The sequence below is a fragment of the Bombus huntii genome, chromosome 7 (genome assembly GCF_024542735.1).
Source record: "Bombus huntii isolate Logan2020A chromosome 7, iyBomHunt1.1, whole genome shotgun sequence".
NCBI lineage: Eukaryota > Metazoa > Arthropoda > Insecta > Hymenoptera > Apidae > Bombus > Bombus huntii.
The window spans coordinates 2,369,026-2,395,204 of NC_066244.1; the positions used below are offsets into that span (position 1 = coordinate 2,369,026).

Genomic DNA, 26,179 nt, shown 5'->3' on the forward strand with positions numbered 1-26,179 from the left:
AACGAATAACATAAATCGCAAGAAAACGTACAAATTTATCGCGACAACTTTAACTTACGTTAGAGGATGAAATTTGAAGGACGGTGTTCTATCATTTTATCTGGAAGATATTTTCCAATTCAAATGGATTATCGCTGCATATTAATGGCGAAGGTTCAAGGAAGATCTCGAGCGATTATTTAAATTTGATCTGTTTCATCCATTTCCCTCACTTCTTCCGATGCTTTTCATTCGATTTCGTTCGTGCTTGGGAACGTGGTAGGCAATTCATTAATTAGAGCCTGCACGTCGATAAACTAATCGAGTCAAGACCGATATTATCGAGGAGATCGAGTAAATTGAACTCCGTTACGATTTTTATCGGAGCTTGCGGCGTTTTATTTACATAGAGACTTCTTATTCACGTATTCGAGAAGAAAGAGAAGAACGATTCTGTTTTCACCATCGCGTCGTGTATGCAAATTATTCGCACGAAGTGGCACCGTGGAAATCGTCGTTTGGATATTGTGGCGAATAAAGTTGGCGAATGGCAGCGTACCGCGACTGCGTTGTATTCTCAACGAAGACAATAAGACTGCAAGGTGGTCGTTGACGTGTCGTAGAGTAGGTACTGTGGATTTCACGGTCTTGGTTCTGCTATCGGTCCGCGGACTGTACTCGTGTGTCTGGAATTACGGGGAATTGCGTAAGAGCGAATTGCTCGTGTGCGTGAACGCGTGTAATTCGATTTCAAGTTCACGGAGAGAGAAAGCGGATAAACGCTTGCCACAGTACGAGCACACGCGTTATTCTGACTCGTGAGTTCCACGATCAAAGCCAACCAGTCGATTCCTTTGAATTACGTTAGCGATTCGATCTCTCGCGTACATTATTTCGTGCGACTTATCGTGAATATTACGACACAGAACGATTCTCTCTACGAGTATATCGTTCGACTTGGGACAATTTTTTGTACTGTTCTTGAGGAAAGGTAACAAGTATATTCTCTTGTGGGTATACAGGGAAACATTTTAACGATCCTCTCTGTATTTTATCACGGTTGCTTGCATGCTATAACAAGTAGTTATATGGACGAGTGAGACCGCCATGCCGCTCACCACAGGATTTCTCGTTGTATCATGGGGCGCTATATTTCCTAGCAATGGGTGGTAAAGTTTTTTCTCGGTCCGGGTTATGATATACGCTGAAATCCGAGCGTTTCCTCGCTTACGATCTTCACGATAAAGTTTTAGCTTCTTTATCCGAGATTTATCGCGACTCGCCTGTGAAGTTATTAATATTCTCGTTTTTATACGGATGTTTCACAGAATCTTCTTAGAATTCGTTTATGCTGTACATTTCATAGATTTGCCACAGTTTTCCTTAACACTTTACAGATCATGAAGTACCTTTGATCCGTTTCTAATGAAATCGACCAAGAACGTAGTCATTATGTATCACAGCTGTAATAGAGATTGCGTACTAACGGGTACTCTGTGGAATAAAAATGACCGAAAATCTGATTCTTCACTAACCATCCTATTTCTGTTCTTTATTCCTTTTATTCCTAGTAGTATGTAATAAATTTGTTGACCATTTTACGATACATTGTCGTTCGAATATGGAAGCCGAGAAAGTGCTATCTTGGCGCACAAGAATCCGTATGTATTTATTCATGATCGAGCCGTGGAGAACTGTAAAAGAACATAACGAGACGCTCCTGTGTTATCTGGTTGGCATTTACACGGAAAATTATGAAGAATATTGCGAGCAACGTAAGAAACGTGACGATATAACGTATCTACCGAAATCACGAAAGTCTCATTTGGCAAAAATATCGTGTGGCACAAGCATTTACTATTCGCGATGACTTGCGTGCAACCCTCAGCCGGTTTTCTGATTCTCGAGCGCAGCCTAATTAACGAGCGTACGTAACGCGTGTAATTAAAGGGAGGGGGTAATACATTTGCCAGACGGCGGTATCACGAAGAAACGACAGGAAAACTAGGTAGTGCCACCTCTTAATGGCCCTTCCTCGCATGCTCTCGTTGGATACGCGTTCGTAAGTGTGCGAACGTTACAGTACGTGAACACGCGTGGGTTATAAAGCCACCATTTCGGGGTTCGTTGTGGGACTCTTGCTGCCGCATAACTTGGAATTTCCGGCTGCTTCGAACACTAACGAAATTCTATTCATCGTGGTGCTTTCGGTATTTGCATCTTTATTCTATTCGTCCATGTCGTTCGCTCACGTCCGTCTTTCATCCTTTGGCCGTGCAAAGTTTTACTATGGACAGAAGATGAAATCCATAATTTTGAATAAAAAAGATTGCGGTGGTGCCTAATCGGATATTCGAAAGGTGGTGCGCGCTGCAAATTATGCATTCTAATGTTGCACGCGTTCACGCGTGCAAGTGTGCGAGTGTACGCGTGAACAAAGGGTCGCGTGAGAGGTGCTGTTGATTGCCTTGTGTCCGCAGGGTCTATCGATTCTTGTTCGGCCGAGAATTGAGAGATTGATCGGGAAAAAATTCCGATCTCTGATTCTGTCCGTTCACGTGGCATTCCCTGGGTTCATTCGTTTCGGTGAACTGTCATCTCACAGGCTTTAATTTATGACATGCTCTTGACATGACCAGTATTAAAATCCATAATGAATGAGCAATATGAATTATATGTGCGCTTCGTGACTAATCATAGTCAAGCACTCTGCAACATTCGTTCAAATATAATTTTCGTTGCGTCGAATTTTAAATGGGCGATGTTCTTTTCAAGTAGGGAAATTAATATTCTGGAGCACGCAATGCGCTACAAGATATCATCATTTTACGTAGTTAATCGTCAGGCCATGTGAAACACTTGTGCTTACTTCCCTTTCCTCCCAGTTTATTCCACTGTTATTTCTGACTAGCATGCGATTATTACCGAACAGTCATAATTTAGAGGAAAAGTCTCGGATAGAACGCGTATTAAGAAAAGAACGATTAAAATAACATATTTTTTCCTGGACAAATTTTTTATCCTTTTGCGAGAGAAATATCAAATCGAAAAAAGGTGTTTAAAAGGTTTTAACAAGAGAGATAAACTATGGAGAGTCAGTAGCAATGAACAACAAACAAAAGCAGATACGTTACATATTCTTCGCCGTTCTTAATGTATCCTTCATATTAATAACGTTTTATGCTTTTTTTTTGCATGCGTGCCTTTTTATCATACGGAAACAAAACTTGCTATATACAGGGTGGTTGGTAACTGATGGTACAAGCGGAAAGGGGGTGATTCTGCGCGAAAAAAGAAGTCGAAAATATAGAATACAAATTTTATTTCTTTATTCTTTTTAATTTTTTTAAAAGTCTACAGTGAGATCCGTTCAAAATTCAAAGTCGATTTTCTCGAAAACAAAGCCTCAAACGAAAAATTTTTATTGTATATTTTCGACTTCTTTTTTCGCGCAGAATCACCCCCTTTCCGCTTGTACCATCAGTTACCAACCACCCTGTATACATACCTTTCCCTGGTGAACTAAAATCATAATCGCTGAAATGGGCGATTCTTTTCATGATTCTCGTGGAATTCTCGATGATTCATCATTTCGATAAATATTTAAATGCTCTAAGACAATTTAACAAATTTAATAGTATCTGAATATATCGATCGTTTTCACAAGAATCTCTGCCGCAAAATTGCGCGTTTTCTGTCTCGTGGTTACTAAAAAGCTTCAAACGGCTTTATGTATGAAAAAAAAGAATTACTTAACAACAAGACATAATGTTCTTTTTGCATGCAAGTCGACTAATCATCTGTTTTACACGGGTTAAAGCGATAAAATCATCTCGAGTCGGTTTCTTCTGTGTCGTTCTTTCTTTCCTCTTTTCCTCGAATATCAAGTTTCCTTTCTAATTATTCGCGCATCTTTGCGAACGTTTGAAATGTAAAATTATTCCTGGGTAATGTACTCTGTCCTCAAAAGGCCAAGCGTATCTTGAGGTTGTGCAGGAAACTCGGACTAAAAGCGGGAGTTTTAATCAGTTAGATGCTCGAGAAGAAACTTAAAGGACGTTGCTACGATTATTGCAGACAATGGACAATGTTTCAATTGCGACTGGATGAAACGAAAGGTTTCTCGGTTTTTCTTCGCGATATTAATAAATATATACCAATTAATATTTGCAACATATACTTGTAGTAACCGATGAATTCTTAGAGTAAGGACAAGTAATGATGGTAGATTTAAAGTTTAATGTATTTTAATAAGCAATATTCAATGACAAAAGGAATATAAATAGAGTTTAGTGTAGTTTAAATAAGCGATATTCAAGAACAAAAGGACCGATTATAATATCGTCGCACGTCGATTCACACTCTGTGTCCGCTCAACTCACACTCTGCTTTTCAACTAACTCTCTGGCCGTTGTAGCATTCTTTTGTCTTTTGCTAGGCCCACCGCACACGTGCTCCGCGGACGCTCGTAGCCAGGGTCACGTAGGCCTTTTCGGCGAAACTATTTATTTGAAGGACCGATAACGCATTGGCATCGACGTTTCTTAGGCCCTTCTTCCCGATACTACATACTTATATGTAGTACGTCTAAAATAATGCAGACTTCTTTTGTGTTTCAGATTTCAAACCGCTAGCAGAGACATTCGTCGACGAGTCGGAGCTACGCGAATCAGTAAGTTTCCTTCTTCTATACATTACGATTACGATTGAAAAATATAAATCACGTGTTTGTAAAAAATTTGGAATAATCAGTGTCTGTCGAATTACCGCAATATCCACGGCAACACAAAAAGTTTTCTACTTAAAGTCAACCGTGCGTATGTTTTTCTAATGTATAAGCATGTGTGCACATGGATAATTTCGTTGTGGCATAATTGACGCGAAAGAATTTAACGTACTTCTGGTTGAAAGTGCACTCTCGTATTCGAATGTGTTATCAAAGTCGGTCGTATCTGTCACGGTGATTGGAAGATTCTTTACGAGGAGAAAAAAAAACACGAAGAAAAGAAAGCGGAGGAGAAGAGGATACGGAGAACGGAGAAGTTAGCATTCCTTCTCACGGACGAGTTCACTGTAATTTTCAACTATTCACTTGCTTGCTTTTACGTCTCCGTACCACCTCCCCATTGCGATGGAAAAACTCGTCTCAGTTGAGAGTAAGGGATGTATCGAACCAAAGGAACCTACCTACATCGAGGTTTTGTCGTCCACTTTGATACATACCGCTTCTTTCGTCATTTAGATCCCTTATTTTTTTCCAAAGAATTTAACATTCTGCACAAACAAAGGTTCAACCTTACTTTAGAATTATGTTGTATCTCACATATATGTACTCGTCACTGACAAAATTTACCTCTAACTTGATCGCGATGCGTTTATTCGTTTTCTTTGGTTCTTATTCTCCTACCTCGTTCGCCAACATCTAGGATAAAAAAGAAACGAGAGAAACATATTTTTACTGCATCGTACTATTCGCATACGAACAAGTTGCCTACCGTCATGATGAATACAAGCAGCAGAGATGCGGCAGGCGAAAAAATCTCGGTAGAGTTGGCGAGTTTAATTGAAATCAAGCTTGCATTGCCAGGATCTTCTTTTGGTGTAAATAGACACGCTCTCCAGATGAAAAGAAGAATAGGCCCATTTAGATGTAGATGAAGTACTGCACGATATCAGCATCGAGTAAATTTAGCGTTAAAATCATGCTCGACTATTTCTGTAACTGCGTTTAGCTGTTTTTGCCATTTCGTTGTACTTTTGCGTTTCACGCTTTCAAATCATGTCAAATTATTTTACCTTTTTCTGGGACTCTCGGCTTCTGTTCAGTAGAATAGGCGAATCTCGCAAAGGACTGAACACAAATTTAAACGAATTTTAACGAGTTAGCTAGAGGAACGATATTCTGTGTTTCGAGCAAGCAGGTGTATTGAATTGTCGATATAGCTTGTTCATTCTCCACTATCGTCACGGCATTATGGTACCACCGTTAAAGTCCGCTGCAGCCAGCACGTTATGTATGAACAATTTTATTATTTATCGTAGGGTTTCTACGACAAAACAACAAAAAATCTTTCTAACAAAAGTTGTTATCTTCTGGTACCCTCAGAGCGCATGGATTTACACGCCAGAATTTGCAGCAACTCATATTCATCCGCACGTTATTGCCTTGTCTTTTTAGCATTCACCGAAGCAAGGGAAATCCTGAAGATGGAAGGTTCATCGATATTGCTTTCCTTCCATTTCTTTATCGCGAAACGGGTCTTTGCCGAAGTCTTTGTCGATTTCGGTTCATCGTTGCATTCCCCGTCACTTCTGTTCGTTCCAGCGCACCTCGATTTTTCTCCCGGCGTTCTTTCTTTGTCGCGTTCCGCAGCAGTCGATAATACGGGTGATATATTAAAGTAGAACTATATTGTGTCGCATATACGTGGAAGGTGTAGAACGATCGGTTGATCCCAAGAAGGAGACGCGAGGAAAGCTTGATAACGCCTATACCTGGCTGATGTGTGCGACGGTAGGATGATGATGGCCTTGATCGTTTTACACGCTGATTTTTCCGACTCTTTCGATTCCTCCCGTGACATTCGTGAAATTCATTCGCGACAGATCCGCGATCTACCATGATATCGTCGACCCGATTCATCTCGGAAATTCGTCACGCAACTTGACGCTCTTCCGCGCGATGCTCGATGATGATTCGTCTCTCTTTCCATCGGCCTTTTTCCAACTTCGTTGTCGTTTCTCGCATACCGTACAGTAGCTACTTCTGTCGAGAACCCGATGCACGCGGAAACATGTGTTCTCAGTCGCGAGAGTGCTATTCTCTCTCGGTATTTCTATCGTGGAAAGGCGGAAGAATGCTTGGCTTCCGCATGTCGAAAACTTTCGCGAATTTAAGCAGCTCTAATTGTAAACTTATAGGTCGATAACAGTGGCCTGGCGCGTGTTAATAATACCGTTTATATTACTGGCGTAAAGCGTTTTCGACGTTCCACTGGAATTCGCGAGGTCGCGATACGAAGCTAAAATTCTCTGGATGGCTTGGATTTAATTTAACGACTCGCTCAGCGATCGTACGTTATATTCAGCGGAATATCTTTATATTCACTTCCCCGAGCGAACAGTTAAACCACTACTCCAGCAACGTTACTTCCATTCCCATCGACGAACCTTCCGAGTTTACATCTCGATCCTTTCCTACGTCGCTTCGCTACGCACAAGTACGCGACCGTTGTAGATAAAGCGAACTTTATGTAGTACACGAAAACCACGGTATATATAAAATACAAAAGCGAACTTCTGTTCTCTCTCTCGTTTGTTAATATTTTACAATCCTCGGGCTGACGTCGTCGAGAGCAGCTCTCTCGGAGTTGGCAGCAACGAGCTTCTGTTAAGTCGTTCGCGATGGCGAAATCTTATCGTTTAGTTTATTCCACTGCTGCCAATATTCCGGTTAGTGCTCGAAGAAAGGAAACCTAGCGAAAATGAATAGGGAAAATGTAAGAAAGATGAGTGAAATTTAAATCCATTCTCGTCGTTTCTTCGATTGTATATTTTCGAGTTGTTTTACGTGAGGTATTGGAACTTTGTCCCCCTCCCGCCTCCCCGACCAACAAATTGTGAGACATTGATACGTTGAAAAGCAAGATGGTGCTTTCAGTATCTAATTTTCGAAATTCACGAAAAAGTCAAGAGCAGCAATTGATATAGCGTGAAGTAACAAGTAATGCCCATTCGTGAGGATATTTTTGCGAAGACCCGCATGTGGAAAATCTCGCGTTATTCGTGGCACGTCTGGTGTATGCACATATTACATTTCTGCGTAAGGGATACGGGTACGCTTGTACCGACTGGGGGATGATGCAGGAAAGGGTGCGGAATGGAGCTCTTTTAGAGCTAAGTGCACCCAGCCCTTGAAGCGTCTCGTTTGCCGTTTTACAGCACCGCCGCGTTCGAGCCAAGTTCTCCTCGCTGAAAAACTGAGATCTTGCTTAGAAAATACATCGTTTTAGAAAAGATCGATCAATTATGTATATAATATCGCGCAATTATAGAGGTTCGCGTGACTAGAAAGTATTCGCTGTCGTTAAAACGGAAGAACAGTATGAACGCCGAGCGTTTAAACCGCGGTTGTTAGTACAGATGAAAGATCCTTGGAATTAGAAATTACCAGAAATTGAAAGACAAAAGTAAAGCCAAAGCATACCATTACGTGGAAATTTGTCTCGAAGCTGGAACCCATTCGATCGATAAAGTACAAAGCGGTGTTCCTTTAAGAAATGAATCTTTTCGCGATATAATATCGTTGCTAAGTATGTTGCGCCACACTTGGACCGAAGCAAGAGTAAGGTTAAGTCAAAAGAAATGGCAGAAAATTGCACTTATCCGAAGCTAAGTGCACGTCGCGCTTAAAACGACTCCCCAGACGGTTTCCAACTCGATGAAACACCCCGGAGCGTGGAGAAACGAGAGTACCAATAAGTTTCGCGAATCGGATGTCGAGTAAATTGTCAAAGGAGCGTCGCATATGCAGCCTTCACGGATAGAATTGTTTCGACTACTGGATGGAACCATTGGTGGCGTAGGATCGACGTAGGTAAGGACGTCGATATGCGCGCGAAATTCGATACATACACGAGCAAAGGTATCGTGTCGCTTCACTGCGTCTAAAGGAGACGAAAGTGAGAAATAGAAAGCGGAGGGAGCGAGAGAGGAAGAATAATCCAATGTGTTTCCTATGCAAATGGTCACGAGGAAAGGCGTAAGCAAAAATATTCCATGATAGGTTTATCCCTTGTTTTATACATTCATGACGTGCACTTTTATGCATTCACTTTTACGGGCCAGAAAGCGACTTCTTAGCGGAGTTGAGAAGGAAGCGTGCAGTGGGCGAGGAAGGTGACGCGAAGTAGGTTGGAGGTGAATGGCTGTCTCGACGTAAATCTGCTGTCATTTCTGTTTCACTTTTCTTTACCCGTCTATCTCTCCCGATCGGATGTTATTGAGCTCGAAATCATTAGCCTCTTCGATTAATTCGCCACAGAATAGATTTTCATTTGTCGCTTTGCAAGAATGCGTTTGATCATGTCGGACATTATTTCCCTAGCAATTCGGTCAGCGATTGGTAAGTAATTTTTCATTTCTTCAGTACGTATGTAATTCCTTCACATGTATGTGGCACTCTTGGGTCAATTTCTTGTTCCAGAGGAAAAGTTTACCCGGCTCTGAGCCGGGCTATAAGGTTGAAACTTTATCGGGAGGCTGTGGAAGCATGTTCTTTGGCAGGTTTTCATGTAAGGGATGGAACGCTCGACCCCGATCGTAGAATAGCTGGGATTTCTCATTAAATACGACTAAACGATCGAGACAAAAGGAGGCCAGGTTTTCCACGAAGGAAAGACGAGACTGATTCAGTAGTTCGAGCAAATAATGAAATCAATCGCGCGTTTCTATTCTAGTACAAGGATCTGGGTTGCGCTGTAAAGGTCGTGAAGCTTTTGAACCTTTATCGATTTCGCGTTTCAGTCTTGATATCTATCGAAGTAATACGTTAGCTGTAATTACTTTTATGTATATATATTTTGCTCTAATACCGCTTCAAAGTAAGTACAATAAAAGAAAAGGAATATTTTCGAATAAAAGAGAATCCGACGCGGTAGAGGGATGAATTCGCGTGTTCGAGGTTTGCCGCAAACAGAAGATTTTTTCTTCACGGTCAGTGAGAGAACTTAGTCTCGTTTTTTAGCCTTCTTTACGGCTGGTGTAAAGTTACTTGTATACCAGGTAGACATACTGGCGGGTTCCAGATGCGCGACTGAAACATGTGTGTGTTTAGATAGCGGCTGACCGCTTCCGGCATAGAAGCATGGCTTCTTCGTAGTAACGCAGTGTCTCGAGCTATTTCCTTCCCTTACTTTTTTTAACGGAGGAACAAGGCTGGAGAAAATTTCGTGTATATTTCACGAGAAAGAGTGCAACGGTGTCTTATTATATTATCGAGGATGTGGTTTCTCAGGGATCGGAAACCGTATCAGAAGGTCTTTCGTTCGGTGCTCCATCGTTGTTGATCCATTTTCTACGGGGTTTTCTACGTGCTTTCCTATTCTTTCTTCTCTCTGTCAAAGCAATTCATTCGTTCTGTGAATAGATGAGCCAGAAGAATGGAGACAACGAGCCTTGCAGTAAACTTTGTAGGAATTGGCTTGTCCTTGCTGGGGATTTTAATCCCAACAATTTGTTCGTTGTTCGATGAGCAGGTGATTAAAATTTTCTAGATCGTTGGGTACAAACAGCTCGTTATCTGGTGATGTCTTTGCATCGACAACGGCAATTTCCATCGCAAGTCATTACTGAGGCTACTGGGCAAGAAACAAACAATAGGGGGGATAAGAATTGGAGACAACTGTGTTTCCGCGTTGATTTCTATGTTCGCGGTGAACGTTCGACACACGGAGCAAGAATAAAGAGAGAAGAAACGAATAGAGGCATTGAAATTACCGCGCGATATGGGAGAAGAGAGGTTGATAGAGGAAAGAGGTTGATAGAGAAAGAGGAAATAAGACGTGCGAAACGGACGCCGTAAGGCGTAGATAGATAGATAGATAGAGATAGAGATAGATAGATAGATAGAGAGAGAGAGAGAGAGAGAGAGGAGTATGTGTGTACGTAACATTCAGCAGCATTATTGCGGACGCGCCGATTCCACTCTGGTCGAGTGATTTTCCCCCTCGTCTCGTATCACAACCGAACCCGAGAAAATTTCCTATCGTGTCGGATGCGAACAAATGACGTGGAAAATCGGAGGGTATGCTCCTTTAGTCCGCTGCAACCTTTTACTTTCTTCCTTTCCTTTCGAACTTGTTTTGAACCGCGTGACCTGTACAACCTCGTTAACGCTACCGACAGCTCCACCGTTTTTCTCTGTATCGATTACTATTTAGAGCCTTATCCCTGTTTATCATAAAAAAAGAATACTGGCTCAAATAAATTTGATTAAACGCTAATTTTTTGTCACGGCACGTTCTTCGAATTACGATCATTTTCCGGCTCGAACGCACCACGTAATGCATACATTGTGCCCGATGAACGCGATTTAAGCGACTGAAACAAAATGTACGAACCATTTTTGTGTTTTTTGCTAAAATACGTGGAACAACGATTTGAAGATCGTTGGATCCTGCGCCAGCTACCGTAACATCATTTTTAGTTCGGACGGGGAAGTCGCAGCAGGGGAATACGAGCGAGACCACTCGAAGAAAGAAACAAATGGCACCTTCGTGGCTCAATCTATCGGCTCATTTGAATAAGTCGACCGTTGGAAATATCCCTCCACCCTTCTGTTGCTCATCGTCTGCTTCCCCTGTGGATCCTGCAGTCACCCCTTCTCTTTCGCAGAGGGTGTCTCGTTTCTGTTGTTGCCGTTGGAAGAGCAGACATCCTTGCTCGGTAGTTTAAACGTCCCCTGATGGAAATCACTATTATACCGCCCACTTTTTTCCTTTGTTATCGCGAGTAAGTACTTTCTAAAGGCTGACTCTCACTCTCGTCGTTGTTCCCATTGCTCCTTACGATCTTTGACGTAGCAATTCGAGAAAGGAAAAAAGTCCATGCACGACGATCCCTTTAAGAATGGATTTTCATCGATTGCGGATCGAAATTTACTCGCGCTAGTTCCCAAATGGTAATTGCCGAATAATAGCATGGTTAGATAACGAAGTAGTGATATAAGTGGAGGACGAGTACAAGGTGACGCGTTAGTACGATAAAAGTTTCTGTCGCGATTCTTTTGTAATTCTGTAAACACGACGCCACGCGAAAGTTAGATATTTCGTTGATCTCGAAGAGACCAAGTTTAACAAATGCAAAAAACTGCATTAAAAGTTGGAATGAAATTATAATTTGACTTTTACAAATTATGGTAATAGGAGAGGGATAGAAGTCTATGCAAATCCTGAATGTATTCAATTTTTGTACGCTTAATGCATATAACGGCATAATCGGAAGAATGAAATCGAAGTGGTTCTCGAACCAAGTCCCTCAGAGTTTTCTAAGTGCGTCGCAAGTTTCCCGCGTTGTACATACAATATGTAAAGTTTATGTACTTCGTGGTAGCGTGATCTCGTAGTTGTACGAAGCCCGACGAGAGCAACATTGACCGAGCAATGACGTCGTATCGAAGATCGTATTCAGGAAAGAGACGAGTTTCCACGATCTACTTGTTAGATCGCGTTTTTGTGTACCTGTTTATTTTACGAGAACACTAGATAAAATAGTTCTTTTACTGTCTATTAGTTAGGTATTGCTTTGTCCACGTTTATTCGCCGCTCGTCATTCATCGTTTCTTCTTTTTGTCCATGTGAAAGTTATTATGCGTGAAGCCGCAAATGCATCAAAGCACCACGCGATACGGTTTACTTTATATTCCGTTTGGTGTTGGAATGCTTAGAGCGTATCGTTAATATTGGAACACGATTATACGTGTTGAGAAAGACAATTCGCTCTTTTTGGGTGTAACGTGGTCGCAAGTCCCGAAAGTTGCGGTTCGTGGTCATTTTTTGCTACGAAAGCGATAATTGAAAGCACACAGTGTAGTTATGTTTCCAAGGAACTACAATTTCTTACTTAATTACCGCAACGAGGCTGTGCGCTTTTTTCGCGTTTGCGCTCTCTCGAGCTAATCGCGATCTTTGGTTGTTACCTTCTTTACCGTTTGCGGTTTCGTGGCAGTGAATACCAGTAGCACCTGGTACGAGCTTCCCCTTCGATCGCTATCAGAAGTTTCACAAATCGGACAAATTCTACAAAATCTCACAATTTTTAGATATGTAGCGGCACATGAGTTAGGGAACAATTCAACTAATGTTGTTATTTTGCCTTGGGACATTGACACCGCCTTGACGCACGAAACGTAACGATAAATAAACTTCGGGCAAAACAATGTCGCCGCTACGTGCAACCGTCGATCAAAGACAAATTTGAATTTTCCGACTCTCCCCCGACCAGTATAAATAAACGGACGCGATCGCGGACGAATCAGTTATTAACGGAGTTACAGTCAGTTGTCGATCAGTTATCAACCAGTTATCAACGAATTATCAGCGATCTAATTAACGAGCCACTAGTGATGCTATTTTACAACTTATACGCTGTACGAGCGTCTCAGCGAATATAGCCTGTATACTAATTTATTATTTTAAATATACTCGACGGTTCAACAACAAGCAATAATATTTAATAAATCAAACACCCTCTATACAAGTCCTCTACAGATACTCGTCTCGAACGATAGTTCTTCTGTCTTGATAAAAGGATTCCAGGAAGTGTCGATTTTCCGAGTAACCCATGGTTTTCTTGATAGTTATCGAAGGGGAAGAAAATATATATTCAGGAAGAGAGAGAGAGAGAGAGAGAAAGAGAGGGAGAGAGATCCATTAAAAGTATCCAAAAATTCGCTCGCGAAGTAGCGAACGAGAGGGAATATGTATGCGACGAATAACCATAAAGCACTTTGAAATGTCTCCAGTGGATTTTCGTAAAGCCACTCGGTCTCCGTTCGCCAGTACTTCCCTAGGAAAATAAGTATCCTTTCTGCATTTCCACGAATCCTTTGGGAATTGCAAAACGGGCAGCGAGCTGCGATAATTTTGTAGGTGTCGAGAGAGGATTCGGAACTCGCGAAGAAATGGCAGGTTGGCCGAGTGCCCGCGAAAGTTGGAGGTGTTGCGGAAGAAAATGGCCAGTAGCGCGATACTTTGTTCGCTTCGCGCGTACCTATATATACAGATGTGCACCTACCCCTTCACCCTGCTTTCGAAGGAACCCGTATGCACGAAGGCCTCTGCCTGGTTTTACAAGCGACTAAATCGTAGCGAGAATGAGGGATGACACTTTTAGTGGCACTTGGTCCTTTCCTTCTCTCGGCATTTTCCCTTTCAATCTCTCTAGTCCTCCTCTGCGTGCCACATCGGCCTGAGGGTATTGTTAAGTTTTCCACCCTCTTACTCTTCTTGCTCATCCACTTCTATAGTTCGGCACCATTTCCGAGCAACCAGTTCCTTTTGTCTTCTCGAGCAAATATGTAGTGTCAGACACCCGACTGGCTGCCCTGCTCTTGGCTTTGCACCTCTCTTCCTTCTATCTATCTATATATGTTGTAGTATTGTTTTATCGTGCTCGTTTAGCGTTGTGAACAGTGTTATCGTTAGACCCGCTAATAAAGCAGCGCCACTACCCCAGTAATTAAACTTTGGATATTACGCGAACGCGTAAGGGACATGTAGATGTTATTCGTTGGAGGCAATATCCGCGAAAAAAAAAAGCGAACACGGTCAATGATCGATGATGCTATTGCCCAGATTAACATTTTCAATTCGATGTTATCATTTCCAATTTCTGAGAGGAATATTCACATCGGGTTAGCTCCGTTACTAGGTGGCTTGAACTCGACTAGGTCCACTGTTTCTGGCTTTGCTTATATTACCGACAAATCTTCACAAATTAACTAGTTGCATCTCATTGGTTACGGTGCGCCACACACTGCGTCGACAGCGCCTCGTCTTTTCGGATCGATAAACAAGTTATATCGTAGACTTCGACAGTCTAGAGCTTATGTTACGGAATATTTTATGATTGCACCATGAACGAGAACGCAAGGAACAAAGTGGACACGTATCAAAAAATATTAGCAGTGCGATAAACAGTAGGAGGCAATCGTTTCCTTTCAAACTTGTTCCGGACTCGGATAAAAGTTGTTCGCGCTCGATTTCCTGGTTCCAACCCTTTCGCCCTTACTGAAGCGAATTCTCGCGATATCGAAATGGAAAACGGAAGTATAGAAATAAAAGGTGGATTCCAATAAATACCCCTTCTCGAGATGTTATCGAGGCGAGAATATTTTCCGGGCATTGGAATACGGAAGGGAAAAGTGTAGCTGATAGAAAGCAAGGTGAACTGTACATCAGTTTCGATGGGAGTATGGCGGTGTGAGAGAGGAAGTGTCGGATCATGAGAGGGTCTGCGCTAGCTAACACGAGGATACCAACAAGGGGTTGCTTTTCCCTCGGGCATCGTTATTCACAACTATCCCAGACTAGCGGCACTCGAAGGAGGGTGCGAGGATACAGGTTGGCCGACCTCGAGTTGCGATGGTTCTCCTCTATTATTCAACCGCCCCTGAAGAGGTCAGACCCGTGGTGGACAGGGAAACGACGTCCTCGACGTCGTCTGGAAAGTCTTTGAACTACCTTTCCTCGACCGGCCATTTTGCTGATTTCTCCTAGCGATAGCGAAACGTCTTCTTTATAGCGATCTCGATAAAAATTTCAATGAAAATTTTGTCGAATGTGTCAAACTTTTTTGCAAGTTTGCCTGAGTTGCGACGGAAACGTCGAATAAAAGAATTCGAAGAAAAGTTACGTCAAAATGTTTTTGACAGTTCCGTTGTCGACGCGACGTATTCATCGTAGTTCGCTTGCTTCACTGGCGCTGTCGTTAAGCGATCGGCGCTTAAGATTATGTACCGAACTGTCGTCGCTATAGCATACATTCCGTTGGAAGCTACACGGTATCGCGATAAAACTCCGAGTCTGAGATATTTCGTTGGATGTCCTCGAAACGTGTACCGAATAGCACACCTTATAATCATAGTACATTTCATGTATCAAGAAACATCCTGTATACCATCGGTTCCTCCTTTCCTACGTCTCATTAATTTCATCTTTCTCCCTTTTTTCGCATTTTCTCATTCTTCTCCCAGCAATTCGTAGTTCACGTTTTTCTCGTCTTTTCTCCACTTGGTCACTGCTGTCTCTCCTACAATGTTTTTTCTAGCTGACCCTCATTCTTTCCCATACATCTTTCGTGTCCCTTTATTCTTGCTACAAGGGCAGACCGGGGATAATGTCCGCGCGACCTTTACCACTGGTATGACCCCTGCGCGTTCCAAGTTATCGTATGACAGCTCTTCGCACCTTCTCCCCTTCTTGTTTCGCAAAGCGAACAAGATCTCCATGGGCGGGATTTTATGCTGGCCATGGTCGTAAAAATGTGACGGCAACGGGGATGAAACCGGATTATGGAAATGCCTGGCAGAACTTTTTCCAGTTTCATCGACGCGTGTAAACTGCGACTGGGCTAAAGAATCACCGTCGAATTTCTGTTTCATTTACGTTCAGCGATGCATTTTTCCATTGTATTCGACTCTGTCGAATACCGGTAAACGCAGTACGCGAAACGCACTGCATTTTTATTCGAGACTTTCGGAATCGATCGCGGGATCCGTGTCGATCGAAGAGGTAGTTAGCGAATATAGGGCAAAGGTAAACGAGCTGAAAAGTAATCGGTCGATCGTTTATCCGTAACCGCGTTCTGCCTTGAGAATGTTTCAGGAAGTGACTAACGCCTGTGGAAAATTTTATAGTCGAGCCATTATCGTAAAAAGCTATAGTAGGCCTCTGGGAGCAGGATTATGAAAACGACCGCCATAAGTGTACGTTACGCTTGACTCGTCTATTGCACATGTGACGGTGGAGCCGAAACGAATTGAAATGGGAGGCGCATAGAATTTAATTTAACTTTTCTACTTCGACCAGTGCCACCAATGCTACGAAATCGACTCTGCCAGCCTGTTATCTCGACCGTTCAGCTTGATCGACGTCGGTTAATTTAGACACCCCGAATATATGGCTGGAAATTTTTTCCAAAACGCCTGAGGCTTGTTTCCCTATATCGACGATATCCGATTATTAATCCTAGATGGGATTCCTGTGACTTGATCGGCACATATTTCTACCTTTTGCGAATCGGTTACCGCACTTTTTTCAATGGCGAATAAAACTCTTTTGTCCGAATAGTCGGAGCTCGAATATCGCGCGACCAATTTCTCCAACGTTTCATCTTCTCCTCCTCGGCACGATATTCCACCGAAATCAGCATCTTTTTGACACGTATCGCATGCATGGATTACGTTCTAGTCGCTAAAATTAAAATAAGAGCCATCGAATCGAGTTAATTTTATGAAACGCTCACCACGATAAATGAATTCTCGATGAAAGAGGAATATCTCCCACACTTATCTATTCAACACTGGTCTAGATCATTTTCCCTACAGGCTACTTTATACAGCATAGTATGATCGGTGCTGTTGAATTTGCATATAAGGTGGCTCGCTGTGGTTTTCAAGCTTCCTTTTGTAGAAGGGATTGTTTCCGCCATATAGACAGAGCGATGGCTCGATGAAAATAGCTCGTTTCAGAGCTCGTTACGGAATAATAATACCTACCAGAATTTGCCGATATAATACGTATTGTTCGTAAAGATTTATTTTAAGTAACTCCAGTATCACGATTATAGAAGTTTCACCACCTAAGCAGGTAACTCCTATTCTTTCTCGATCGTTCTCCGGTTTCGACGAAACGATCGTTGTTAGTTGACTAATCGCACGTTCCGCGATTAAATGGCGCGAATTTCGGTAAACGTTTAAACTCTGTTTAAGAACAAGTCGCAGGGATTAATTACCTGATCAGCAGTCGGTATTCCGAAGTTACGTTACATTTAAACTTGCAGCTAAGTGGAAGGCGTGAGGGATGCGACGGCTATACGTTGCACCTATTTGCCAACCGACTAATTGCAAGGTACGTCTGAAAGTAACGGTTTCTCACGTAGCGATTCGCGTTACGATCCGATTTCTAGGAGAATCGAGATCGAATTTGCCTGATCTATGTAGTACTTGCTTTTGCGTCGCTGCACGGCACGACATTGTAGATATGGAAAATATTGCGATGGCTGTTTCGCCGCCGGTAATACAAAGTAAAATCGATATTTCGGTCGGGTTAGCTATTGTGGTAATATGAAAGGAAAATAGCGTTCAGAACTATGCTCCTTCTTCTCCTCTTCAAAAAAAAAGTAGAAAAAAGAAGAAGAAAAAGAGGAAAAAACTGACGATGGCATAGTTCCTTTAGATGGGAAATTTGTTTTCTACGGGAAAGATTGTCGCATTCGGAGAATATTTCGTTCGCAAAGAAGTAACGATTTTGGTGGGAAAGAACGTCACTAGGTTGCTACTCGGAGAAGAAAATCGGAACGATTTGTAATATCGCGAAAGTGGGCCGTCGGCTGTAGGGCGATCGTAAAGCTTACGACGTCCATCGCACTTAAAACGGATCCGGGGGCGTTTTGCGATATCGTAAAGCCCGGCAGCAAGACTGCACGATAGGCGAAGCTCGTAGTAGGCGCTCTCGTGTGCTATAGTGCGTTACGCGAAACGCGACATTAAAATTTGAACACGATCATGAAAGCTGTATAGCTGCGATATAGTCCGATACCAAGTCGGTTTATGGAATTTGGCGGCCCGGTCATTAAAATCTCTCGAGAGATCGGCGTTTTCTCTTATCTCGCTTGGTCGTTGGAACCACTGCCTCGATACCGATGCAACTTCCTTTCTTTCGCGTTGTATATATATATATATATAGCAGTTTGGTATTCCGTGGCTGGCGTGTAAACGGCATCGGATTTGCTTGGAATCGCGTGATTCGCCGTGTACGTTCTGTGTCAGGAATTACCGGGTGTCCGGATGTCGAAGCGAACCACGAATCACACGATCGGTCTACGCGCTTATCGTGATCGATGCCGCGCGTTCCGCCTCGACGTGCTTTTGGCTCGCTCGCACTCGTCTTGTACCGTTTAGCGAGAGGAACAGAAAACACTAATTTTTTAACAGCAATCCCTGCATCGCACTCACGCAAGCCCTAGAAAATTATCTTTAGAAAAAGAAGTGTATTGTGACTTCTCGTACTATTTTATATTTTCATCCCTGACCTTTCTCGAACGTCATGGACATAGCCTGTTGGCGGCCTTCGCGATGGTTAGCTCGGTATTTAAAATCGCGCTTCACCCCTTCCTTACGCGTTTTTATGCTGCCTTGACGAATGGCGCGATGAGCAGAGCAATCTCTCGTTTTTGAAACGTTTTTCAATCAGAACGTCGAAAGCAAAAACGTAACGATGAAAATGTACGCTGAAACACGACGACCCGCGACGCCGTACAAAAATACGGGCGACGACGAATAGGTGGGAGAGAAAGGAAAGAAAGGGAAGGTAAAGAGGGCGAGCGATGAATTACGAGTAGTCTCGGCGATTAATAACGCGTGAAAGCGCAGCTGGAAGTTTGACCAGTCGGATAGACCGATTCTATGGAATCCGAATAAACGTTAGGATATACATAGATGTATGTATCAGTCGCTTGCACTTGTGAGCTCGCGACACATACGCAAATCTCTCTTATTACACGTTGTATCGTGGTGTTTCTTTTTCGAGAGTTATCCTTCTCGAATTGCAGTGATGCGCGACAATTACTATCAACGCCGAGTGGCATCTAGTTCTCCGATTTTGCACGAAATCTCGTGCTATGACAATCGTTACATGCCACCGAATATGATATTCTAATCAGCTCGAGCGCCAGGCAAACAGCGACGACCATCCAATGTCGTTGAAACGAACGACATCGATCAAACAATGGACGGAAGTCTTCCGTTAACTTGCTTCAGTATCTGGACTTTCCGCGTCGAGTAAGCAGATAGCTTTTCGATCGAATTCGCCTTTCTATCGAGTAAAGTATCCTGGCTACCTGTACCTCGTTTCGTGGTGGATCAGCCTTCGGTTCTCGATTGCGGGAAAAAACGAAGCAATAACGGATATTAAAGGTACACTGTATAGACTTTCGTGCCGCTTTTCAGATCTTCGTTTCCCAATATTAGAAAACTTTGGTTCGTTCGGTAGATTCGCCTTTGGTGGTGCGCACGTACGAAAGGAAACGAGAAGAAATGAAGACGGTTCAAGGTTTCGTTTGGCTATTTGACACGAACGCGACAGTCCGAACCATTTGCCACCGAGATTTTGATTTGCATTCGCGTTATTAGGAGCGCCATTAAAATTCCTGAGACAATCTCGGCTAAAGGTTATCGCGGTGGCCCTCGTTGGCATTGATTCCATCCCTTTGAGTTAGATATTCCGGCATAGTTATTTATCCACAGGAGGGTAGTCTTACGGGTAAAAGGAACGGGCTTTCGCCCTTGCCGCCCCGAACGTTTTGCATTTTTGAAAGATATACGAGAAAGAGACACGAGCCGAAAGGAGAAGGGGGTAGCGTGGGGGTCGTGGAGATTAATCAGAAACACCTCTCGACGTTACTCGACAGGGGGTTGATTCTCTCTTGAGCCGTTGCCAGCTACCCTCTCAACAATGCAGACGCTCCTTTGTGTCTGCTGCTGCTTTGTTTAATGGCTGATGAGATGGAACTTTCCTGAGAGCGTGGCGCCTTCGTTTCCTCACAAACTCTCTACTCGTCGCGTGCTGTCCGGATGACCGACTGCTCGATCGTCGAACGTAGCTTCCCTTCCTACGCGAACTCCTTCGCCTTCGAGTCCTTCGAAATGATCAATTTTCACCGGCACTTTGCACCGTTGCCCCTTAGGGAACCGACGCGATTGTTTTTCTTTATTTTCTCGAGTAAATTACAGAGTAGAGTTCGGCTGAAATCGAATTCGAAAGTCCAGGTGGATGCGCTAGGTTCGTCGATCGAACCTCGCTATCGGCAATGATTGCAAAACGAGTCTCGTGGGACTCTGCTGGTGATAAAAGCATCCTACGAAAACCGAAGTAGATAAAAGAAACAAAATTAAGTGTACGCGATGGAAACTGGAGTTAACGTAAGACTGGAAGGGAGCCATCCGTGACATCAGCACAGTTTCCAACCAAAACAAGGGGACAAATATTTGTCGGTATATTGTATGAGATTAGAATGGGTCGAACAGTCACGATTTCCTATTGGATCTGATCGCGTTTCGTTACAGACTCGAGATGATCTCCGATGTGGCGTCGAGGTTCTTGGTATTCTAAGAGGTGGATTGCTCCTCGTTCAACAAGAATGATCGTCGGTGATCGGCGTCTGGTACCCATCTACTACGACAAGTGAGCTGAAGTACCCACTTATAATAGCCTCTCTCACGCGATCTTGAATTTAACCTATCGATCAGAGGGAGTGGAAGGAGATATTTGATCACGCGGAATGGTTTGAAATGAGGTTCGATTCTTTCGCGCTCTGGCACAGAAACATTAAAGAATCCTTCGTCACACGAAGAAACGAGGATATTACGCAAAGTATTTGCCTTCTGTTTCGCATGGCGTTGAATCCGGAAGAAACACAAGCTGCCGGAGAAAATGCTAGAAGAAACGAGCCGTTATCAACGGAACGAACTAGCGACCGCTATTTTTATCCACTTTATACGCGAGGAAAACCGTCTTCAGCTTTAGAAGCGTCTAAGCCGTTAACATATTCAACCGAGGATATTTATGAACAGCAAGCTCTTCATAAACGCTTAAAAGGGAAATTTTTCTCTGACGGGATCTACAAAAAGGATCATTTTCTCTCAACTTTCTAAAAGAGTGCCTCTAATAATTTAGACCCCACCACCCAACCATTGTTATAATGTGTAGAACCGAAACGAGCGAATCTCAAAAGTTTGCCGAGTAGAGGCGATCTTCCATCTCTCTTTTAGCTGTGTCCCAAATTGAAAAAGAAATTGACTTGGTATCTAAGTGATTGGAGTCTTGCCTCTTCGGGGTTTTGTTAATTTGCTTAAAATATTTTTACGGATTTATTACTTAAAAGAAAAGAGGGAAAGTAAATGAGAGGAAAGAAAAGCAAAAAAGATAAGAGGAATTAGATTCAGATTCTAAAGTTTCACCAAAAGACCTACGTTCTCGAATTTTGAAAATATATTAGGATACTGGCTTATGCTATCAACTACCACCCATTAGCCAAGTACCTGGCGTAGATGACGTCGATCCTGTGGTCAGTTAGTGGTCGCTATTGATCACTTCCTCTAAAATCGTGTCTGGCGACTACCTGACCACTATGGAGGTTTCTGGTGGTCCCAACTGTTTCCGTGAATGAAGTCTATCCGGCTCTGTGGTGGGACTCAAATAATCACCCCATTTGACAATATCTTTCTAAAGGCAGTACTAGTAACCAGAGAATTTAATCCTTTAAAGATAACAATTTCAGAAATAACGACGCGACAGTATCTATAAATGCAGCAATAAATCGGGTACAGTAACTAGACTAACATTAACCAGAATTTCCTCACAAAGAATACCGGTAATAGGTGCGATATCTCTTCCGTCCCAAGATTGAAACTGTTAACAAAAATAAAGAATCTGATTTAGAATCTCTCCTTCTTCTTCCCATCTTGTCAACTTCCCCTGAGTTTCCCTTTGCACATTTTTCGCTCGACTATGCAATTCCCGAATTGACTCGCTGCAAGCTCGATGATACGACGCGTTCGTCGGTAGTTACGCTACTAAAAGTTACGCTAACCTTTCGCAACTCGCAGTGTAGAACTTTAGCGTCCCTGTCGATCTTCGATTCTCTTCCAAGACGCGATTCGATGAAGTGAGCGACAATGCGACCGCGAAACTGTCGAATCAGAAACCGAACTTTTCCCTGAGCTTTTTGTACAATTCGAGGGACGAACGAAATATCGAAAATGAGATTAATCGCGAATGGTGTTACTGAATCATCGATTCCTTTAACAAAACGACCGTAATTAGTATTCATCCGCGCGAGTGGAGCGGAAAAAACGTGAACTTGTTGATTATGCAACAGCACGGCAGGCCGCATTCAGTTAATTACATCGCGATACGCATGACTAATCGCGAGTAGCAGCTATACGCGTACGCCGGCTGGAGCCGACCGAAATCTTTGTCGTTGCTTAATTAAGTCGTAACTGCAGCAGTGTTATTAACTTAACGCGACCGTTCATCGGTTCATTGTCACGAAAATAAAAAAAAGAAAAGAAATAGCGAGACCGAGCCAGCCGATGGAGATTACGCGCCGCGTACATATAAAAAGAGTTTTCCATCAAATTGAAATGCTCCGTCGATCAAAATCGTTTTTGCGCGAGTCAGAAATCTCGAATCGCCGGAATTATAGGACACGAAACTTTGCTTTTTCTCAAAATATATCTTGCTCGATGAAATTTCATCGAGAAGCAATCGCCAAGTAAAAACAAAAGTATCGTTTTACCGGGGCCGAGTTTTCGCCGACGAGAGGTCGACTTTCCACGCGAAAAAATTAGGATCCCAAAGGATCGACTTTCACAAGAAGCTTCAATTCCTCTCTATATCTTTTCTAGTCTCCCTTCCGTGGATAGCTTCCGAAAAGTCGAGCAGCTTCTACCTTTCCTTACCTTTGGATTCTGCTCGTTGCTGGCGAGAATTCAACGAGGAGAGAGAAGCGCGAAGTACGCAAGCACGAGCTTGAAGAAATGGAAAAAAGAAGAAGAACAGCCCAAAGTAGCGGATGCAAGCAATAATACCTATCTATACTCGTAGTATCTATACATGGCGTCCCTCCCCCTCCCCAAAAAAAAGAAAGAAAAAAGAAAAGAAGAGAAGAGAAGAGAAAGAAAGGGAAGGGAAGGGAAGGGAAGGGAAGGGAAGGGAAGGGAAGAGAAGGGAAGAGAAGAGAAGAGAAGAGAAGGGAAGAGAAGAGAAGAGAAGAGAAGAGAAGAGAAGAGAAGAGAAGAGAAGAGAAGAGAAGAGAAGAGAAGAGAAGAGAAGAGAAAAGGAGAGAAGAGTAGATAAGAGAAGGGGAAAGAGGGGGAGGGTAAGGAAGAGAAGAGAAGAGATAAGAAGAAAAGGAAAAAGGAGAAGAGAAGAAAGGTGGCACGCGACGGTGAGATAACCGGTGTGGTGTGCCGTTCCTCGATGGCATTCGGGCACGTTCGGTTATGTTCGTGGATCGTCGGCGGTCGATAGAGCAAACACGGCCGCGCCCCAACCCCCCGGGGGCCGAGAGAGCGCGGGGGGCCTTAGTGAAGGTAAGCGCACATAGGTGCGAGCGGAGGGGGCTAGCCTGAGGGGATCAAAAGCACTCCATGACGGAATATCATAATTATTACAAGCGTTATGCTCTCGTGGGGAGGTTCGTGATGCAGCCTCTTACGCTTATGGCTAGCCGTCGAAAGTACGCTCGAGAGTAACGACTCCATCGCCGAGAACAATATCGAGTCGAAAATATTCAAGCGTCTAAGCGTTCTCTTTAAAACCCTGTTAACGTTAATTTATTTCTTCCGTCATTTCACGTTTGGTTATGCCGGTCGATTTCCTGACAAGGCCGACTAATCAACGTAAAAAATTTGGCGCCACGAAAGTCGAGCATAACGCACGCGTGGCTAAAAGACTTTAAACGAACAAGTAATTTTCAATTCATTAGGGAATTTCTTTGTCCTTGCATCGCGATTTTGCGACGCAAGGAAAGCATGCGGATCAAGAAAAGAAAAAAGAGACAATTATTCTCGTAACGTAATGCAAGCATATAATTAATGGGAGCGTTATACCAGCGAGATAAGATTCCAGTGGTATTATACCATCTCTAGTCAGACGGGAAAGTTTAGCGTAGACCGTAGCTTATGCGCTCAGATGCCCCAACTTTATATACAATTTCTGCCAGGGCTTCGTATTGTCAGTGACTATTGTAGCTTAGAGAAACGATTCAGTTGGTGGCACATTTGAAGGTTTAACGTAACGTCTCGAGATCTTTAACGGGAGAGAGATTTAGCAATTACGAGAAATTTTATTTCTTGCACGCTTTCGTTTCCATTTACTCCGGACGTATAATTCGAATGCTTTCGCAAAAGCATCGTATATCGTACTTTTCCGTGTATACTTATACGGCAAATTCAAGTCACTTTCGATAAAGTTTTAATCGTATATTTACAGAGCTTCATCCGCTATGAAAAACGTTACTGGGGATGTGTAGTTAAAAAGGATACGAATATAGCGCCGATTTAAATATCTTTCCAGTCTCGCGGTACCTTTCCTCATTAGGCGGAACATAAATTCATACGGAAAAATAATACGGGAAAATACGGTGTATAATATCTGGATACGAATCGTGTATGCGCTTGTATCTTTGAAAAAGCTGGATTAGAGATCCGTGCGAAGGAACGGTGAAAATAAACGAGATATTCGGTTCCCCCTATCCAGTTCATCAGCATTACGTCCTTCGTTCCTCCGACATAAAAGACCGTATCGTGACACGGTGCCTGGTTAAGAGAAAGTACAAGATAGATAGATACTGGTTTCTTAGACGATCACGGAAGCGCTGACTTCAAAGCATCAACTGTGCTCGCGTTTTTTCATCCTCCGAGTCGCTTTCGTCTTCATCCTCGTGTTCGTGTTGGTCTTTGCCTACATCTTTGGTTCTCGTCGTAGGTCGAGGCTAAGGAGGCATGCGCGTTATGATTCGCTTCAACAGATTGCCAAGAAAATGACGCGAACCGAGGTTGGCCTCTCAAAGAGCCCGATGAAACCATCCGTTGGTATCACCGTCTTGTGTTTACCCTGGTAAAAAGAGTGGAAGATAAGGCGTAAAAAGAAAGAGAGAAGAGTGGCGCGAGAAGGAGAGGAGAACCGTTAATGCTGGCTGGAGAGCGCGAAGGGAATAAGAGAAGGGAGCAATGATAGGACGCAAATGGGATTGCCTCTCAAATTCCTCGAGGGCTCGTGCCAAGGACGAAGGAAGAGATCTGAACTTGGAGCGTTCCGTTTGTCTGGTCTTGATAAAAGTGCCTCCGCCATTGCTCTTAATCGAGGAAATTGTCTCGAAAATTAATTCTTCAAAATTAATTGTTCCTTTGAGCTTTCGACTCGTTACAAAACATTACGGTGGCAGCTACCGTGAAAATTGGTGGAAATATCTGTTCGACCATGTCGAATTCGATGGTTTCACCTTCCTCCTTCGATCGTTGATGGTTTGTAAGTTGCAATCTTTCTAGTAAGAGCGTTGGAGAAAATGTTTTGTAGAATCCTTGCTGAAACGTAAGAAACCACGACCGGGTGGCGTCGATCGATACGGTTCGCAATGAGATCCTTTAAGCGGATCGCAAAGAGGCGGACCGTTTTCGATGTAAGAGAACCAATAGGTTGGAAATCGTTAAAATCGCCCACATGTAAATAAACTGGTATTAGTCGGCATTCATAGGTGTTTGGTGTGTTTAACCGATGTCTCGATGTTCTTGCTAGTTCAGGCCGGTCTGAATTTCTTGATGGGAATGGAAGTGTGAGAGTTGTCTCGACGTGGGAGCAGTAGAGGGCATAGGTCGTTATAAGAACGACGATACGGGCAGCGAAGCTTGGCGAAA

The 26,179-nt window shown here is 43.1% G+C and overlaps 1 protein-coding gene across 25 annotated transcripts in view; it reads left to right on the plus strand.

Moving 5' to 3' along the window:
• LOC126867574 (protein turtle-like) overlaps positions 1 to 26,179 on the plus strand; it is a 159,630-nt gene that overhangs the window by 24,476 nt on the left and 108,975 nt on the right. For all 25 annotated transcript variants that reach the window (XR_007690352.1, XR_007690351.1, XR_007690354.1 and 22 more), the window contains one exon: positions 4,599 to 4,651. The gene's annotated coding sequence lies outside the window, so the exon portion shown is untranslated. The remainder of the gene's footprint in view (positions 1 to 4,598; positions 4,652 to 26,179) is intronic.